The sequence below is a fragment of the Amblyomma americanum genome, chromosome 1 (assembly GCF_052857255.1).
Source record: "Amblyomma americanum isolate KBUSLIRL-KWMA chromosome 1, ASM5285725v1, whole genome shotgun sequence".
Taxonomy (NCBI): Eukaryota; Metazoa; Arthropoda; class Arachnida; order Ixodida; family Ixodidae; genus Amblyomma; species Amblyomma americanum.
Genome location: NC_135497.1, coordinates 378,206,359 through 378,220,791, shown reverse-complemented (window position 1 = coordinate 378,220,791; position 14,433 = coordinate 378,206,359).

Below are 14,433 nucleotides of genomic sequence, written 5' to 3'. Positions count from 1 at the left end.
AAAGTAAGTTTTTCTTCTCCCTACTTCATTCAAAATCATATCTACACTGAGAAATACTCTGTGTTCCCTGCTAGAAAGTGACTTGTGGGAAACCAGCCTTGGCGCCACCACAATTTTCTCGAGAAAAGGACTGGTGGTGGTGATACCTGTATTCATTTTTTTTAAAATTTACTAGCTAAAAAAGTTTTTAATGAAAGGAACCACTTCGTCATTGCAATGCAGATATCTGTTGATACATAGCAACTGGAATTTGTCTTCAGTGTCCATTTAAACATGCTACCTAACACTGCATCTTTGGCGTTCACACACTGACAAAAAAAAGCTTGTCATGAGCTGTGATGAACTAAATTGGTTGGTCATGTAAAACACAGGTTGCAAAGACAGTTTACACCAAAAATGCCTTGCTTAAGCATTGAACAGTTTTAAGGTACCTTTTATAGCAACACGTATACAATTTATCCCAGGTTTGTGAGGGCTGTTTACTAGCATTTCAGTCAGCTGTGGGTTACAACAAATGCATTGACCTGTGCAGAGTTTTCTATGTTACCTGTGTAAGGTTTCTATATTACAGTGAAATTAAAATGTTATCAGTACAGGAGAATTATAGCCAGATTTCTACAGCACATAATGTACAGAAGAAAGTAAGGGGCCTGTGCACACATGTTACATATTTGCATGTTTTTTTAACTTCATGCTAACATAACGATCATTGTTCAACATATTTGCTCAGTACCTGCAAGTGTCAGAGGCATCAGTCACGATAGCATGGAGAGCTAGATGAGTTAGTTGTTCCATTCTAAAAAGGAACAGCACGAAACAATGATGGACTTGCCTTTAAAGCCAAGGGCTATATTTCTGTTGAGGGTATTTTGGGAGATGATCAACTTTAATTTGTAGTTTTCATGGCGCCGTTGTTACAAGGGTATCAAAACTCTACACACAAAACGACAATATCTGCCAGTGTCCCATGTACTGTGAACATGATTTTGCTTAGCTATAAACAAAGGGCCTTGCAAACCGCGTTTCAAAGATTTCATAACAAGATTTCTGAGTATGTCAGCGACTACCTGTTTTTTATGGTGAGAAACAATGGACAACATGGGCTGCACCAAGTTCGAAATGCTGTGGAGAGTACGCTGATAACTTTCCTGGGGATTAGTAATCCATACAGAGTGGGCCTCGACAAGCTCAACCTGACTGCTGGCATTGCTAATGACCACAAAAGGGTAGCCATAACTACCACAACTACTCAGCGCCACCAGAAGGCAGGGAACCACGAGCAGATGCCAAAACAAATTCCCGCCATCTCCCGTCTCAATTATTTCTTCAGGTTTGCACAGTACTCCCATAGTATCTGTTATTGAATGTTTCAGGGTGGCTGTTTCCATCTGCCAGCCTGTTTTATATCGGAGTGGAGTATCCGCTACGATGCTGTCAATTAACAGTTCTAAGTAACTTTCTGTGTTGTGCAGTAAAAGTAGCTCAAAAGTCAGTTAAGGCACACAATGCTACCAGCATGAGTAGTACTCTCCAAGTAGAACCTCAGATTGTGTGGTCCATTAATCATTGAAGAAAAGCACAAATCCTGGAATATGGATGCCCTGAGGAGCACGAAGCATTGCATGCTTATCGCACAGCACCGGTGTTAACTTAAGAATATCATAATGCTGAAGGTTGCAGGCAGTTCGCAAGAAAGAGAGGAGTATATCCCTGGACACAGTGGGAAGGGATTGCCCTCTTTCGTCTGCCACTCCCTGCTTGATCACATCAGCAGGATCATCAAAATGGGCCTACGCCACTGGCTGGAAGGGAATCCTTTGACGAGGAAAAGCCGCCGAGTTCTCAAGTTGTGTCCGAGTATAGCTGTTGTCCATAAATTCGTGAATGTTTGCGGTCTGTTTCTCTGATAAGGGTAAATATGCTGGCATGTCAAAATCACTTCATCTTTTTCCATACTTTGCGCTCCTGTACCTTTCCTCAATATGCACCAATAAGCCTAGCTACAAGTAGTCCTTAAAAAACGTGTTACGTCAGGTGCTCTTCTTGAAGAAGCAACAAAGCGGTGTTCAGCAGAAAATTCTTTGTTTGTGAGAAAGAAAAGCTGTTCCCTGAGGTTCATTATCACAAAAACATCCTCTTTTCTTAAAAGTGCATACTTATTATTTCTGGCTTATGCCTTTTCATATCTCCTCCAAGAGTATTCTTTAGCACGGCATAAATTAGGTGAGTTCGAAATAAGGAAGGACTCCCCGCTCCACCAATATACCGCGGGTAGGATGAAAATGAAAGGGGAGGTAAAACTAAAATATGTCAGCTTATTACCAAAGAAAAAGAGTAAAAGGTAAGAAAGAATAAATAAAATAGAGAGTGAGATTGTAATCTACCATCAAGCGCCCCCCAACAGCCAAAGGGAGGGCCCGGCACAATCAGCGGCATTTATTTATTTCATTTCATTTTTTTCTCTTTTGTTTCTCCTCTTCACCAGGGAGATCCCCCGGCCTCCTCCCAGGTGGCTGATCTTTAGCACTTCAGTCAGAATAACTTTATTTTGAATCAGAATAAAACCACAAAGTGTGGGTCGCCTGTTCGGCAATAACCCGCTGTTTATCCAGCTCCGCCGAGTACAGCCAAGCCCTGAACTGCGCTGAACCATTTGGCACTGTAGAATTCAGTAAATTACTCAAGAGAAGCTCAAAGCAATCATGATGGTTCCAAAATTATTTCTTACAATGCGCGGCAAAGCACGGCAGCATTCGTGAAAATTCAGCTTGTGTCAATTTAAATCACCCCCGATGTCTTTCTGACAACACCCAAACTTTCTGAAACCTACAGACTGAAAAGTTGATGGGTGCAAAACTCAAACCTTCGGTTGTCTTAAACAGATACAGTTAAATTCTGTCCGACCGCCTGCTGCAGCGCAGAGTATCCATGAATGCGTACTAAGAAACAAAGGCGTGTAAAAAGATTGTGTGGCCCAAGTTCAGTGCAGGCCCGCTTTCTTTGTAATCGTTTGGGTGGAATTCAGCTTCGCTGCAGAAACGGCACTGGCTTTCTCACCCTTCGGTGATGATATGCGGCCGCTTGTTGCAGGATATTCGACACTGAGGAGTTTCACGCTTACGCGTTTCAACGGGCTGTCGAGTGTGAGTTATTGTTTGTAATGGAGCAGGATGCATAGCAGAGGAAGTTGTCTAGGATTGCTGTTTGACGCTAAGGTTGGAAATTAAAGGTTCACGAAAGGACTGGCAACAAACACATATAAGCAGCCTGAAAAAAAAAAATGAGCACGGCGCATGGCTTGTTGTCAGGCGCTACGCTCGCTTGAGGCCTGCTCTTGTTCGTTTTTTTTTTCACTGGCGAAGCACGCGCGGAATCTGTTCAGCAACTTCACATAGTCCGGGCAAGCGCGAAGTTGCCATTGCTGACCATCGAGCGCTCGCTAAAGCTTTGCTGCTCGCAATGCGGATGCCCCCCGCTTCGGAGCACCGACCTTTGGGCAAGTTGGTGCATTGCAATCATGTAAAAGCGCAAACAACAGGGACAAAGAGTCCAGTCCTGTTGTCCAGTCCTTTCTGGTTCCTCTTTTTTGTGCGTGTACATGATTTCCCGCTTCGGAGCAGCTTCTTTTTTTTCTTAAGAGCTTCAATCACTGTCAGCGGACCACTCCCATTCCATAATCGGACAGTCGGTGTGCTGGCAGCCCTATCATCCATGTCCCTCCACGGTAGTGCAGTTTTCCTATTGTGCGGTGTTCTGTAGTGTCTTGGTGAACCTCCTCTTGTCATCACTATATCCAGTCCTCATCAGTCAAGTCATGCCCGCCAAGCTCCCTAGACGCCCGCTTGGTGTGTGCCGTGTTGCCTTCTCGGGTACCCCACCTCCCTCAACCCATACCTCCCCCCCCCCCGGTACTGAGCAGTGATCCCCGCAGAGGGAAGCAGAAAAAAAATTCATGGGGCACTTTGTTGACCTAAAGTGCGGTAAGGCGAAAGCCTTTAGCCCGGTGTTACTGCTTGTGTCACCGATGTGTGGTTAATATGTTAAGTATTTGCGTTTGCCCGCATTCTCAGACTCCATTGACGCGATCGAAATGAGGGAGGTTGCGCACCACCCGACTTCGTCGACCGCTGCGAGGCGTCTCGCGCGGGCGCTGGTGGTGCCACCTCGCGAGTGCGCATTAAACTGTAAATGGCGCAACATGGCCTCCGAGGTCACCCGTTTCCGCTAGCGCGGGCGGGTGATCTCAGATGCCAGAGCGTAACGGACGGACGGTTGGACGGACGGGTGGAGCATGAGCCATTATAGGCTTTCGCCTTAATTGAGCCACTGCACACCTATATTGAAGCGACACCGAGAGCAACTTCATAACGTTACTTTGAGTTTTGCGTCGATGCAAGCACCCCCCCCCCCCACACACACACACACACGTGCGGGAAATAAGTAATAGCACTAACACCGCACTTACTATCACTCAGGCAGCCTGACTCTCTCTCTCTCGCCCGCCTGAGAGCAAAAAAATATTTCTTCCTTACCCTCTATACCCTCGCACCGAGCGCGCTTAGCATACGGGGACGCCACTAATCGGCCCTGCAGCCGCTCCGCGGCCGTGCGCTGTGAGCTGTATATTTTTGACGGGGGCTGTACGTCAAGCCAGCACTGCAGACGGTTCGCCAACATACGTTCTAACAACTTCCACAGAGTAGACCTGAGAGAATTTGGGCGAATATAAGATATGTTCTCATGAGGTTCGCTGTTAGCAAATGCTATATGAATTGTTACTATGCTCCTCAGATGCATGACATGAACAAAATCACTGCGAAAAAATCAGGCGTGCCCGGGAGAGAATATTGCTCATACAAAACAGCGCTGAAGCTTAATCTTCCACAGGCTCACAACGCAATTTCAATCTGCTTCGTGTTTCGGGTTGCAGACAACGTCCTGGTTGACTTGCCATCTGCGTTTTGCCTCCAGCAGTGCAATAATTTCTCCTTCTCGTTCTTCTCGCCCGAGGTTAATCTGGCTTGAAGTAAGAGACACCATGAAATATCGGAGGCAAAAAGAAACTGAGACAACGGGGAAGAAGCCCAAAGAAACGACGACGTTGAGAAAGTGACGCCGCGTCAGGAGGACGTGGCCTCGTGAGGAGAATAAGCACGACTTGCTGATCGAACAATGGCGGGGTAGGAGCTACGTCACCGTGGCTACATCACCGTGCTCAATTAGGGCGGCCGTTTACTCTTCCCGTTCTACTCTCCTTCGATGCAACCGTCAAAGGGCATGCCATTAGGCAGGTGTGTCAGCTTCTTCTTAAGTATATTATTGAAACCGGGAGATTTTTGCTCTAACTTCCCGATGCCTCTCAAAATTATTTGCTTTCTGATTAATTCTTTAAAATTATGTTATTCAACACACACCGTCTTGGATCCTCGATTTTCTTTGCGATTAGCTCAAGGTGTATCAAAACTCGTAATTTTCTTTTTCCCTCAGAGTCCTCTATACTTATGAGCCGCTTGAGATGAACCTGGATGAGTTTTTTCCTGTTTGGATCTGCACCAAACCCTGGCTTACCCGCCACTGTGGGTATGTGCCATCGTATATGAGGCAACAACAACAATCACCGTGGCACACCGGATCTCTCGGCCAGCCAGCAGCTTTTCTCGGGAGGGGCCTCGACTCGTACCTTGTGGGATACGAGAAGCTACCGCGAGAAATTCTGTTCCAACCCTCCAGCTGTAGTGCGTCCTCCTGCGCGTTCCGTGGCTGCATTCCACCAGGCTCGGCTTCGGTGAGTCCCGTCACAAGCGCCGCCGTCGAGGTTAAGAACACTGGCACGGGGACGCTACACATTTAACGAAGGCGTCAACGTGAAGGTCAGAACTTGAATTGGACTTGTACAGGCTGATTTTAGTTGGAACTGACATGGTAAATGGAAAAGCATTTTGGTATTGCACGCGCGTTTAGTTACGTGTAATGGTCGTCAATTGGGATTGCTTTTGCAGTAAGAGCTGTCGGCCTTTTCCATGTACATAAGAATCATATAATTCACATTTATTGCTTTTATTTTAGAACTCTTAAGGTGTTATGTAAATCACGATCATTTACCCTGGAAAGCCACTGTTCGCTGAGTAATAAAAGTCTTAAGTCAGTTCCGAAATATTGCTGCCCCAACCGCCTGTTCCCCTTTCCACAACAGCGAGAGCACCCACGATGTATGTGCTGGAGTTCGCCATCGGAAGACAGGGCTTGCCAGCTTCAACATCGAGACCGAGGATGATCAGCGGGTCGTCCGCCAGTAAGGACGGTCCGCTAGCAAGGGTCGTCCGCCTGACAAGGACGTGGACACCGCACCAATAAGTTAAATGCGAAAATTACTCGATTTACAAGAACTGATCTGACTTTTTGAAATGAATGGAGCACGTGACAAGCACCCTAGCCAGAGTAGCGATGCCCCGTTTTCCCCGTTGTGAACATGGATATTATGCGGCAGAACCACTGCTTCAATGCGTGTTCCCAAGGTTTGTGAAATTTCTAAGAATTCAATCTGCTTCGAAATATTTTCACGTGTTTTCACTACATTGGTTAGTGCAGTCACATACACACCACCAGATGTAAGCAAGAGATCTAAGCTAGAGCCCTGCGCTTGCAGACCATTGTACCATGCCCTTGAGCTGGTAAGAACAGCTCGGTATGGACAGCGTCGCCTTGCGCGGGAAGTTTCCACCAACGTTCGCAGATATAGAGTCAGCTTCTAAATTATTTCCCTCCCCATTGCTTCCCGAGTAGTATACAGTTTTCGGCACAAGGCCGTCCGTCTGTAGTGAAATTCATCGGCTCACGTGACGAACTGCACTTGCGCCTAGGCAAAACTGTGTTCATTTTGGATTTGCAATCAGATACGGCACAAACGACTCAAGGCTGATCCTCTCTCTCGTTTCTTGGACATCTCGCAACCACCTGTCTTAAAGCCCTGGCAAACCGTGCACTTTCAATTCCTCTTGAGCTCTTCCCCTGTGAGCATCACGCCAAATGCAACTGTCTGACCGCCACAGCATAACAGCTGACAGGAAGGCACTAGGCAGACGCAATCGAATCGAAAGTGGCGCAGAATTTTATGCTTCCTTGTGTGCAGAGAAAAGAGTAGAAAGCAATAAGTGGGGGCATGAAGGGGAAGGGTGTAGGCGGTTAAAGCCTTGATGTATGCGTTTTGTGGACAGCTTGAGAGGCGTTAAATGGATGAAAGAAAAATTCCGGTCAAAACGTTGGATGTAAGAACGCAGGCCGAAAAAGCTGCGAAGTTCCTTCAGAGCTGACGGCTTGGGAAACTCAGCGACGACAAGAAGTTTGGCTCGGTCATGAAGCACGCCGTCGTTACAAACGACATAACCTAAAATTGTCAGTTGGCGGCCGCCAAAGCAACACTTCTTGATTTTAAGCTGGCGCCCTGCTTCGGTTAAACATGCCAACACGTGCTCCAAGCGATGAAGGTGCGTCTAGAAATTAGGAGCAAAGAAGACAATGTCGTCTATGTAGCCCCGGCACGTTTTCAACTTGAGGCCGCGTAAAATGGAGTCCATCATGCGCTCGAAGGTCGCTGGAGCATAAATAGGCCGAAATGCATGACGGTAAAATCGTACAGGCCGTCTGGCGTCACAAAAATCGTCTTGGCAGTGTCAGCCTCCCCCACAGAGACCTAGCAATATCCCGATCATAGGTCTAAAGATGAAAAGAATTCCGCGTCCTGAGGGCCGTCAAGGGCGTCATCGATTCGCGGAAGCGGACACCAACCCGTACTGTGCCATATTTTTTCCTGACTAGAACAACAGCAGGGCCCACAGGCTACTGTAAAGTTAAATTATGCCTCGCTGAAGCATGTTGGAAGCGGGCTGGAAAGGCAGGCGGCGGCATCGAAGGACAGAAAGGAACAAACGCGTCGGGATTTGGCCTTGGGACGGCGTCGGAGTATGTCGGCTGCGCCGCGGCAGAAGCCTGCGGATGAACAGGCGGGAGCGCTTCGGACACTTGCTCGCTAATCAGTTTGAATCGGGGCTGTACCCAGCACCTTCACCAAGTGTGTAACGGGATTTACAACGAAAACAACGCAAGAACAGCTAACCAAAATGGCTCTCTGAGCTCCGATCATCAACACAATGATCTCACGCCGTGCGCTGGCGATGCGGTTGCCGCCGCTGCTCACCTTTCTCTTGAGAATAATGTTATCATTAAAGCGCCTGGATGAAGTTAATGAGGCGAACCAGTTGGTGCGATTTGACTTTGCGCCGAGTGGAACGCAGCAGGATGTCCAGAAGGAAATAAGCTGCAAGTTAGGCAAATGTTCTTTCGTGTTGCCTATGAATGAATCGAAAAGCACTATTTTGAATACCTTTTCTTTTGCAGTATTTACTGATCAACCTCTTGAGAGCTAGCCTACACGTTATTCCCATTTAGGGCTCTTCACCTTCCTCTTCATTTTTTTTGGCATAGCATCATGAATCATTTCATGCCTAATTTTTATTATTTTCTTATCTCGCTTTTGAGTCGAAAAAAACCGCACCACACTATCGATGGGGTGGGCTAATCAGTGAGGCACAGCGTCCTTTCTATATCTTTAACGTTGCCACACCTTGAGTGGTTACAAACAGTGTCTGGCCGCCGTCCAACTCACGGCGATGGCAGACCTAACATTTAATTATTATTTAAAATTCAAGCATTCCTAAGCTAAGAGAATTGAAGAACGAATATTTAATTTGGAGTCATGCGAAATCTTGGATATTTCAATTTTTATGTAGCCAGAATTTAGGTGGCCTGCCTGATGAAATGCCAAGGCAAGTACATGTGGAGGATCGTTCTGAAGAGCAAAGACCTTGATACACATTAGAATAAATGAAAACATTTGAGGTCACTGCGGCAACCCGCGTTGGAGGATTGCGAAAACGTTGACGCCTTCTCGTTTCTCTTTGCCCCTCTTTGCTTCACTCGTCGCCTCTCTTTCCTTACTTATTCCTTCTCCTCACATTTACTCGATTAAGCACTGATGTAAATGCGCCCGATTTCCCAATCACCACAATTAATTTTCTTGCTTATTCAAGTTCAATAAATTGCCCATTTTGAGTTTTTAAACTTGGCGCCATGCATCGTTTTCAAATTTGGCGCCACGCGTTGGCTCCGCCCACACTTCCGGTTTTAAAAATTTGGCGCGTACGTTGCCCTGGCTCCGCACACTTTACGAACATTTTTGGCTTTAATTGTATAACTAATCAACTTATCGACATAATTCTTTTTTCGTCATCAACCTCACATCATGCTTTTTCGATTATAAACATTCGTTTGGCGTTATCTCTTCTAAGTTTCTCACAACTACTGCGCACACGTTTTGCGGACACGTTTTACAGGAACGACCTAGTGGACATAGCCTAGTAATGCTTTCGCACTAATAAACAAGACGCCTCTGGCTTAAAAACGCCTGTTAGGGAGGAAGAGCGTTCATTCTAGCGGTCTCTCTGCAGGTTGCAAGGCCGGGCGCCAGAAGCAAGTCCGCATGGCTTCCACGCCAGACGATTTGCGCCTTCGAAATTACTGCTTGCCGACCTGCCCACAAAGTTCCTAGGCCACTGTATTCGGGGACCAGGTACTCAGACCGATATTGCTACTTTAGCGCAAAGTGTCCCTTCCGAAAAATATTTACCGCATTCTTCGAATCAGAGGGAGCTTCCAAGGTATTGTGTGTCACAAACGCGTCCTGAAAGCGGCTCCAGAAGAAAGCAGGCAATCTTCTAAGGGAAGCCCTATGTTGAATATTTTTTCTTTTTTTCCGTAGCTTTGCCGCTTTAACCAAAACACAACCCTATAACAACTGCAGACTCCCGCATCGCTTCGAAGTCCGCGAGCATATGCACCTTGAGCACTGCGTGAGCGAGGGTCTACCGGACAACGGCCTCCAAACCGAAAATAGGGCATTTTAAAATAAGTTCTCGGCCATGAGCTGGCTTCAGTGTTGGAGCTGTCACCAAGGACTTGAAGACCGAGTAATTACCACCAATACCAAGTACACCCATCTTCTCAGCGACTTCCAGTTTTCTCATGCCACTTGAACTCTAGGAGAAAATAACCAATAACCAATATTATCTGGAGAAATAAAATAGAATAGTAGACACCCTGAAATATGCACGTATAGGCATTTGGGTGCACAGTAACGAATAAGAAGCGCTCATACCGCATAGTTGAAAAAATATATCCCAACTAAATGTACCTTGAGACCAAAGAATTGAGCGTCCTAGAGCTGGTACCACTCTGTCGCGCTTAAGTGCCGGAACATGAAGTCGCTCGCGCTTACCTTGACATGCACGGTCATGTTGGCTGGTGGCGCTGCGGTCGCTGGCTGTGCTTAAGATGAATGCCAATTGCGCTGTTTTGCTCGGCTTCTACATATAGAGGTCGGCGGCGGATTTGTGCCGCCTCATAACCCGGCCATGCCAAGTAAACTCAAGAAAACCGCGACAAAGTGAACGACAGGCACGAAAGACGGCGTACGTGGGGTTTCTTATTGCCGCGAAGCACTGTCATGTTCATTTTTCTTTGTTCTTTGTTTATCGCCACCCGAAGAGCAGTGAAGCATAGAGTTTCTAAATATCATCATAGGGAAAGCTGGCGGCTCCGCACTTTATGTACAAGGGACGCGCTATGCATGCCGGTAGGCGTTTCTTCTGTCTGACAGTTGCTGGCGTTTCGACTGCTCCACGGATCCCATTTTTTGCTTCTTCAGTTTCGTTTTCATTCATGTTTTGTGCAATTTTTGATGATGTAGTTATCGAGCTACGCAGGAAGTTCATTTGAGATCCGAACGGACCGGAGGCTGCAATAATAGAACCGAAACGAATGTGGTCGCCGTTAAGACGGCACAGGTACAGTATCTGTGCTTATGTGCGGGAAGGCTCACACATGTAACCTGTTTTCGCTGTGAAGAACATCGATCATTTAACGAGAAGTCGCGCATGACCTCAATTGCCTGGCTCGTGTTTATGGCTGTACGATCAAGAAACTCGTGATCTTTTGCATCGCCTTGGCATGTTCTTCCCTTTGAGACTGGTGACGGTGACCTACATTTACATTGTTTACGTCGTAAGTAATGATGGCTGCAGGTGAAAACTTCAAGTTGCCACATTTTCGAAAACTGTGCACATGTTTTGTACATCGAAACATAAACGAAAATTAGAAAAAGCATTCGCCAATCTGTTTTTCTTTCTGCGTGTGTGCTTGGATTTGCCGTTTTAGTGAACAGCACAATTTTTAGCTCCTTTCGGTGATAAGCGCCAGTCCGCGGTTGATTCGTGAACTCCTTTCGGCGTGGTTTATTTCAGCCTACATCAGAAAACGTTACAAGAGTGCTTCGGCGCTGCAAACAGGGGTCCTGACGTAGGAAGAAAACACATCACAGAACGTGTTTTCTTCCATAGTCTCATGCCTCTTTGCCGCTGTGATGTGAATATTTTTTTCTGTATTGATCACCAACTGTCCCACCACAAAACCTTGCTAAGCAAAAATGTCGCCTGCGTCAGCATGAGCATAGCTGTCAGTTAATAATGCGAAAGCATTTCTAGGCTACGTCGACATGATCGTGTACGCAAAACGTGTCCGCAGTAGTTGCGAGGAACTTGGAAGAGATAGCGCCAAACGAATGGTTGTAATCGAAAGAAGATAATGTTAAGTTGATGTCGAAAAAATTATGTTCAAAAGTTTATTAGTTATTTATTAGAGCCCAAAATCTCCAAAAAGTGGGCGGAGCCAACGCATGGCGCCAAATTTGAAACCGAAGCATTGCGCCAAGTTTTGAAACTCAATTGAGTAATTGATAGAACTTGATTAGGTCAGACAATTAATTGTGGCAATTTGGAAATTGCATGAATTTACATCAGTGCTTTATCGAGTAAATATGAGCAGAAGGAAAAGAGGTGACGAGTGGAGCAAAGAGGGGCAAAGAGAAACGAGGAGGCGTCAATGCTTTCGCATTCCTCCAATGCGGGTTACCGCAGTGACCTCAAACGATTGTTACATTAGGACAGGTTTCTGCTCACTAGATCATGTTTTCGTTTGCGAAATCCGTACGGACAGCACCAGGACATGGTGAGAGCTGGCACTGTGCATGCGAAATCAACTTTCTCAGAGAAGGGTGAGGGTTGAGAAAAGTTTCTTTCGGCATGAACCTAGTGCGCGAACCCGCATTAGCTGACGACACCAAAGCAACCTTTCATTATTAGTATCTCACCAGTTGCACTAATTAAAGCATGCACGATATTCTGAAATACATTTCTTTCGAAAAGTGCGGCTGCAAAGCGCAAAAACAAATTCGTGTCGACAGCTCTAGATTTGGCCTCATGAAGAGAAAGCCCTCTCAGCGTGGGCCAATTCGCTGCTCGTTTACACTATCTGCTTTCCTGCTGGATTATTGCAGTTTACATTAAACAGATTCTAATATAGGACATCGTGATGATCAACCAACGTTTGCTTACAATATTTTTTCTCGCGTAAATTTCTTCTGCAGCCGCAGTTAAGTTTTAGGGATAACACTGGCCAAGCCAAGAAACTTAGTCTTGCCGGCATAAGCGGTGGATGAGTGCCCTTTAAGAAACTCGCACGGACGGTGGCGCCAGTTTCCCTTTTAGCTAATATTCATAAACACTATGCACTCAAGGACGCTGATTTGCAACGAGGACGTTGTTTAGTCATGAAAATCCCCCATACGAACTCTCCGCTGCTGCTGTTGTGTCGCGTTCGACTGCTCACATTCTATTTTCCAAACACTGCACATCTCTTCAATGATAGCGGCGATTCCAAAAGAATGGTTAGCAGCCATATGACGATACATGAGCGTGCTTAGGTTCCCAAGTGTGGAGTAAGAAGAGGGCAGGTGAAACCTTCAGAAGATTTGCTGGCTTCGGCGTCTAACATCCTGCAGGTGAAGAGGCACTGATAGTGCTGCCTTCAGAAGCTGCTCTTTTCACCGCTTTCAGAAGTTTTCCCGCATTACCGTAGATTCGCGGAGGAAGCACGCACTCTCGAGATAGAACATCGCTCCCAGGTGACAGGAGGAGCTTCCGACGTAGGTTTCGTAAAAGGGCGGTGCTTGAGTGCGCCATAAAACTTCACATCAAGCGCCCTTAGAGCCGAGATTGTGCCATGTAGTTGTCATGCCCTTTTTTCTCGCATGATCTCCGCAAGGACCCAATACACTCTGCCATTCGTGGCGGCGGCCCCAGCAAAACATATCAAATATAGGTTCTGTTTGCTTCCTGCACATGCCCGGTCTCTTTGTAGACGGGCGTATCATCTCAGTCATTCCTACACTCCATTTCTCCAGTGGGCGAAGTTGTACCAGTGCAAAGGTGCACACTCTCACAGTCTGCACGAAAAAAACAAAATGATAGCTAACGCATGGCCGCCATAGCTGTGCACGAACTCGCCAAGTTGCTTCACCGCTGACAGGGAAGCTTTCGAAGCCTTGCGCGAGAAAAGGGAAAGTAATGTTAGTAAAAGCACTTGTGCAGATTCTGTTTCTTTGAAATATTCAGGTACAATAAAACTTTTAAAATACATATAAGATGCAGCTTTGGAATTGAATATAAATTACAGCTAGAATATTCGAGCCTGGCCGAAAATATTCTACATTACCTCACCTTTAGTACACAGCGAAGAGTGAAGAGCTACAGCTTCACTTTAGATAATAGAGCGTTTGGCGAAAGTTCATCACGTCAAACATCGTAACACAAACAAAACGTTGCAGTCATTGACCAAGTGAAATATCATGAGATAATAATTCTTAGCAGGTAATTGTCTGCTGTTAACAGCAATTTCTTGCTTTTATTTCTAGCCGCTGTGCGGTTCGTTCAAATCTCTGCACTGTGCCTCATTTTCACTCCGTAATTGAGAGGTTTATGGGTCGCCTTTTCTCGCACTGATCTGGTGCTCCCGCTTTTCTGGATTTACAGCCTTAGATAATTTTAAACGCAGTGTCGTCATCGGTACGCTGCCACAATGAAGCCCGGGCGTTTAACGTATCCTTATGACAGAAATTCGCGTCTCCCCACTAAAGAGAAGCAAAATTTTATTTGTGAATATCACTCGGGCTGGGTGTGGTAAAAAGGATCCGTCTTGGAGTACGTACGCTTCAGAAACGCGCGGACAATATCGGTGACTGGACAGATTCAGTTTGACTTTTTCCGAATTCTTGAGAGAGAGAGAGCTGTTTTTGTAAAAGTGATTTGTGTGCGCAATAATTTAAAACGACCGGAGTATAACATAATTTCTGACCAGAAGGAGGCAGGAGCTTCAAATGATGGAAAACGATATAACCAATGCAATAAACTAAACACAAATTTTGTTCTTCACGGGTTCGCGAAGTGAACACTAACGGGCTTTTTTCCTGCCGCCCGGTTGTATTTT